At 46.3% G+C, this 6,298-nt stretch overlaps 1 protein-coding gene across 3 annotated transcripts in view; it reads right to left on the minus strand.

Annotated features, from left to right (window-relative positions):
* The window catches only part of GOLGA3 (golgin A3), a 67,687-nt gene extending 61,640 nt beyond the window's left edge, over positions 1-6,047 (minus strand). For 2 of the 3 annotated variants that reach the window (XM_012807048.2, XM_023514968.1), the window contains exons 1-2: positions 5,761-6,047; positions 3,249-3,355 (exon numbers count right to left, since the gene is read on the minus strand). The gene's annotated coding sequence lies outside the window, so the exon portion shown is untranslated. The remainder of the gene's footprint in view (positions 1-3,248; positions 3,356-5,760) is intronic. The other variant, XM_003792889.3, reaches the window with a different exon arrangement.
* Positions 6,048-6,298: the final 251 nt, after the last annotated feature.

Below are 6,298 nucleotides of genomic sequence, written 5' to 3' on the forward strand. Positions count from 1 at the left end.
CTGGATTCGAACCTGCCACCTTGGGTGTACATGGCTGGCACCTTAGCCACTTGAGTTACAGGCGCCGAGCCGTCTCACTCTTGCTCAGGCTGGTATGGAACTCCTGAGATCAAGTGATCCACCCACCTCAGCCTCCCAGAATGCTGAGATTACAGGTGTGAGCCACCACACCCATTCTACTTCCTTTAATTTCAGGGCTCTCCCCCTTTAGCTCAGAGCGTAGGGGGACCGACACATACATGGAGGCTGGCAAGTTCGAGCCTGGCCTGGGCCAACTAAACAATAATAACTACAACCAAAAAATAGCTGAACATTGTGGTGGGTGCCTGTAGTCCCACCTACTTGGGAGGCTGAGGCAAGAGAATCACTTGAGCCCAAGAGTTTGAAGTTGCTGTGAGCTGTTACACGAAGGCACTCTACCGAGGGTGACATAGTGAAACTCTGTCTCAAAAAAATAAAAAAGTAAATTTCAGCTGGGCATGGTAGTTCATGCCTATAATCCTAGCACTCTGGGAGGTCAAGGTGGGAGGATCACTTGAGCTCAGGAGTTTCAGACCAGCCTGAACAAGAGCAAGACCCCACCTGTATATAAAAAAAGAAAAATTAGGTGGGTGTTGTGGTAGATACCTGTAGTCCCAGCTACTCTGGAGGCTGAAGCAGGATTGCCTCAGTCCAGGAATTTGAGGTTACTGTGAGCTAAGCTGATGCCACTGCATTCTAGCCTAGGCAACAGAGACTCTATCTTAAAATAAATAAATAAAGTAAGTTTCATATTATCCTATGTTATGTTCTGTTTCATATGCTTCATGATAAACATCACAGAAGCTTCATCTGTAGCTTATAAATCCCATACAGAAATTACAGACAAGAAGCCACATAAGTGGCCCTCAACAAGGAGTGTGCTGCTGACTTGAAGAGAGCTGGTAGTCTGGCACCCTTCACTGTCACACTATCAGCCATCTTATTACTCTTCACCAAGGAAAGAAGTCATCCGTTGGTGGTAGGTCTATCCCCATCTACTGACTGTCAATGACTAGTACAGTGTAAAACTAGCATTAAGGGTTATTAGAAAGTGGTATTGATAGAAATGAGTGATAACGTGGCTCAGCACCTGTGGCTCAGTGGCTGGAGCGCCAGCCACACGCGTTGGAGCTGGCAGGTTCAAATCCAGCCCGGGCCTGTTGGACAACAATGACAACAACTACAAAAAAATAGCTGGGTGTGGTGTGGCAGGCACCTGTAGTTCCAGCTACTTGGGAGGCTGAGGCAAGAGAATTGCTTAAGCCCAAGAGTTTGAGGTTGCTGTGAGCAGTGATGGTTCAGCACTCTACCAAGGGCAACATAGTGAGACTCTGTCTTACAAAAAATTTTAAAAAAAGAAAAGAAATGAGTGATAACATTAGTAACTATAAATCCAATATAGCTACTTAAAAACTACCCCAAACAAAAAAGACTCTGGAAGTGAGTCTGACTCACGGTGCCTAGCAAATATAAATATTTGAAAACTAAAACAGTGTCTGAATCACACCAATGAAGGAAGTTACTAAGGTTGGCCAAATAACTAATCCTTTGTGCAACAAATTCTCAATCTCATTTTTGTCTTACAGTTATTAGTAATGTCTTTCATGCCTGGAGATTTTTCTGGGTAGGAGTGAATGAACAGGCCCCAAAGTCTGGACAGAGATTTGGGCAACACAGCTGTCTATACACACTGCACAGAAGCTTCTGAAAATCAAAAGAAAACCACTGTGATACCCACCAAGCCTGCCCCTCAGCAACAAACCCAAAACTCCCTAGGATGGCTGGTGGAAAGCCAGCCGAGCCATGGCATAATACTGTGGAGAAGACACACACTGAGAAAGGTAAGGCATATCAGCAAAACAAAGGCCAAGGTGGCCCCATCATCACAGCCTTGCCACTTTAAGGACTGGTGAATTACAGATGGAAATGTGGACTCTGTCACTGAATACTGGTATGCTGTTGAACTGGTCATCTTGAAAGTGTCTTTAGCAAAAGAAAATGTTTGTATTTTGCTTTGATATGTCTTTGCCTCCACTTTGTGGGGGTGGGGATGCAGGGGGTGATATCTACATCACTGTCTGTTCCTACAAGGCTCACCTGCCCAGATAAAAAGTTCTGCCTATGTCTGTGACTGCAGATCTCACCCCTCTGCTAAGAATGCCCTTCCTTGCAAGTCTACATCAGGCACTGCCTTGAAGTCTTCCCTAGCCTTGCAGGCAAAGTGCCTTGTACACTCCCTTCTGTTATCACTATACCTCATGTGTGCCCGTTACCACAGCCTGTCATACTTGCAACTGTGTGTGTCCATTACATGGTAAGATCCTGGAAAACAAAAACTATCATTTCAAGTCTGTGTCCCCACTCCCTCAAACACGCCACACTCATACTCAACACAGTTACTGAATTAAATCTTTGGCTCTGTCAAGTCTCTCATAAAGTATTTGAATCCTAGAGCATCAATAACACCTTTTAAGGGCTGCATCTGTGGCTCAAAGAAGTAGGGTGCCGGCCTCATATGCTGGAGGTAGCAGGTTCAAACCCAGCCCCAGCCAATAACTGCAAAAAAAAAAAAAACCTTTTAAAATACAGAAAACCTGTTAACCTTTCCCACTGAAAATACCTGAGACCTCCAGTTTCAATGAGGGACAAAGAGTGTCCCTGGGAATTACAAATGAGAAGAGCAGGCTATAAAGGCAAGAGCTGAAATAAACACCTGAATGGGAAGGAAGACTGAGACCTGAGATGACCAGCAGGACCAGACTTAGCCATTAAAGACAGAATATGCAGAAGAGAACTGTCACAGAGGCAAATAGTGACAATGCCTATCCTTAACACTGCCCAGGAAAGAGAAACATTAGCCCAGGATATTCAAATTCCACAGAGAAGTCACACCAAACATGGCAACAAAGGCCATTACAGATCCCACTCATTTAATTCCCTTCATTCTGATTTCTTACTAAACAAGAAACCTTGTGATTCTCAAGCAGCCCTACCCCAGCTCAGAATGGAGACCCCATGACTGTGACTTATTCTGGCAGCTCCAGGTTCTGCCTATGTGCAGGTCCTCCTAAAGCTGGGCTAGAGACAGAACATACTGACTGTACCTAAGGTGGAGTCTAGTGACAGTGTTACTTCTCCCTCTAGGGCAATAAATGGGCGTTCTCTGTCTATCCTCAGCTTCAGTTGAATTTTAGTTAGCATGGCTTGGTCGTTCAGGGGCTCATTACCTCAGACCGCTGACAAAAGCAAATCTCTGAGAAGTTGGAGGAGGATCAGACAGCTGGGGGTGTGTCACAAGGAAGCTGTTATTAGTAACAGACACTCCACTTTATGACTGAAAAAAAAAAAAAAAAAGAAAGGTCAATCTTACATAGTGTTATTTTTGACCACCAGCATTCCTGTTTCCTAGCGGGAAAAGACAGGACAAAGCTATCACTCAGAACTTTGAAAGATATCCCTAATTTGAGGTTCAATCCTGTGTAACCTCAAAGAATCTCACACTGAAAAAAACACTAGCCCAGATGCCAGCAAGACTTCCAGCTTCCACTCAGGTTACATGAATTCCATAAACACACATTAACAGCTCCAATAACCTCACCTTATTTAAGCTGTTCCTATCAGCTACTAGAAATAGAGCATCAAAGATAAAACAGGATTTCCCTAAGATAATTCCTTCAACCTGACTGAGGCTTCACTGACATCCAAAGATACACAGAGCCCTATATACAAAGTGAAGCCAAAAGCAAGCCTCACACCACTACACAACAGGAACCCCACTGATACATAGCCTAACTCCTCTTAGCTGTGAGACTTTCCCAAGATTTCTTACACATTCTTAGCCTACTTCCTCAAAAGAAAACCAATGAGAAACAATATAAAATTTCTGCCAAGATTAAATGCAACAAGGCATAGGGTCTGTCCTGCATCCAATAAAACGGTAGCAATTATTATTGTTCATTTCCCTTCCATTATTGCTTGTCAAAAGGGGTAAGTAAAACCCAACTGAAGATACTCTTGAGAAAGTAAACTTTTTTTTTTTTTTGAGGTTTTTGGCCAGCGCTGGGTTTGAACCCACCACCTCCAATATATGAGGCTGGCATCCTACTTCTTTGAGCCACAGGTGCCACCCAAAAGTACGGTATTCCTTAAGGCAACTGAGCAAGAAAAAGCTACTTTTGAATCTGAGTAGTATCAGACAACATATTTCCTTTCCTTGCCATTCAAAGAATACTGTAACTGAAAGCTGTTAAAAGTTTATAAGGAACTATACTCATGACATTAAACAGTAAAAAAAAAGAAAACCTGAGTCACCTATAAATGCTTTACAATGTCCCAGTGACAATTAAATCCAATTTCTTACCATGAACTATGAAGCTACATGAGCTTTGGCTCCTGCCTATATCCACACCCTTACCCTTGTAACTTTTCTCCTTTTCCACTGCATGCTAGCCCTAAACTTACTCCTTCCTCGGGGTATTCAAAACCTTGTTTCTCTTCATTCAGCTTGAAAGGCTCTTTTCCCACAATTTTGCATGGCTAGCTTCTTGTCATAGAGGGCTTGGCACAAAAGTCCCCTCCCTCGTGAGCCTTTCCACACAATTTAAAAGTAGCTTACCCCGCCTGGATCACCATCAGTATACTCAGTAATGACCTCATGTATGCCTCTGCTAAGTGAGCTCAGTGACCCTGACAAGACTTCAACGCTGTATCCCAGGGCCTACCTACAATGAATTTACACCTCAATGAATTTGGGGAATGGCCAGGCGAGGTGGTACACACCTGTAATCCTAGCACTGTGGGAGGCCAAGGCAGGTGGACTGCCTGAGCTCAGGAGTTTGAGACTAGCCTGAGCAAGAGCTAGGCCTCTACTAAAAATAAAGACAGGCATTGTGGCACATGCCTGTAATCCCAGCTAATCAGGAGGCAGAAGCAAGAGGATCACTTGAGACGAAGAGTTTGAGGCTGCTATGAGCTAGGATGCCATGGCACTTTACCCAAAGCAACAGAGACTCTGTCTTAATTAATTAGGTGAATAAAAGTTGAAGTGTTCATACTAGTGTCAATGCCTAGCTCCCTGGACCCATTCCTTCTGGACAGTAGTAGCCCTGAATCAGTGAAACATCTCTGAACATCTAAGACAGAGAAATAAAGTCTGCCAGAGACAGAGGCAAACAGATAAGTACATGGGTTCTTTAAAACGCAGCTGCACCCGAGCTGCCCGACACCACATCACGTTTGTCATTAAGAGCAAATGGCATCTGGCTACTCAGGAGGCTGAGAAGGACCGAGTGAGCCTAGGTGTTCTGGGCTGCAATGAGCTATGATCGGGTCACAGCATTCTACCCGAGGTGACAAAGCGAGTCCTCGTCTCAAACAAAAAAAACAAACTGCAAAAGACAAGACTGAAAATACAAGTACTGTCCTGAGCAGCTGGAGTAGATGCCTCTGGGGTAAATCACATCCTATTAGGCGCCAGCAAGCGTTCCTGTGGACTCAAGTGTATCAAGTTCCACAGAGGCAGCTCCGCTAAAGGCTAAAAGCTGGCCCTGAGGCTACCGGCAGTGAGAAGGGTGACTGAAACGGCCGTCACCGCAGCGCTCCAAGAGGCAGCCGCACCCAGGCCCCGCCGTCCCTCGCTGGTTGCCCCTTGCCCGCCCTCCGCCGCCAACTCTTGGGCCTCCCAGGCCCTCGCTCGGCAAGAGCCCGGCTCCGGGGCGCCGCGGCCCCCGCGACCCTCACCCTAACGCTGCGGAAGCTGCGGCAGCCGCCCAGCCCGACTTCTCCAGCGGAGACGTGGCTGCGCGAGGGGCGGGGCACGGTGGTGCAAAGACTACGGGCCTCCCAGAAACAGCCTGTGTGCTATGCCTCCGTTCCGGAACATAGAATATCGTCTTCTGCTCGCTAGCAGCCGCTTTACGTCCAGGACCGCTTTCGCCACAGGTTCAATATAGAATTCATCCCTTAGTGGCCCTACGCAATTTCATAAAGTGACTTTGAGAGTCTGCGGTACTTTCCAGAAACACAACTTCCGGACTTGCAGTACACATTCCGACAGGAAACCGAAAAATAGAGCTTCCGGCGGAAATGGCGTGACCAGGCCGCGGTCCCAGTCCTGCCACGCCCTATCTGCAAATATATGGGCGTGGCTTTTATCGCCCCGCCCCACGCTGTGGGGCTGCCCTCCTTATTGGGCCTTCTTGGCTGGTTCCTGCGCTCTGGCGACGCCTCACCTTTTCAGAAACGGGAACACTGATGGCCCGGGAGATGAGTTGGAGAA

Source organism: Otolemur garnettii, unplaced genomic scaffold (assembly GCF_000181295.1).
Source record: "Otolemur garnettii isolate 467f Iridium unplaced genomic scaffold, OtoGar3 scaffold00062, whole genome shotgun sequence".
Classification (NCBI taxonomy): domain Eukaryota; kingdom Metazoa; phylum Chordata; class Mammalia; order Primates; family Galagidae; genus Otolemur; species Otolemur garnettii.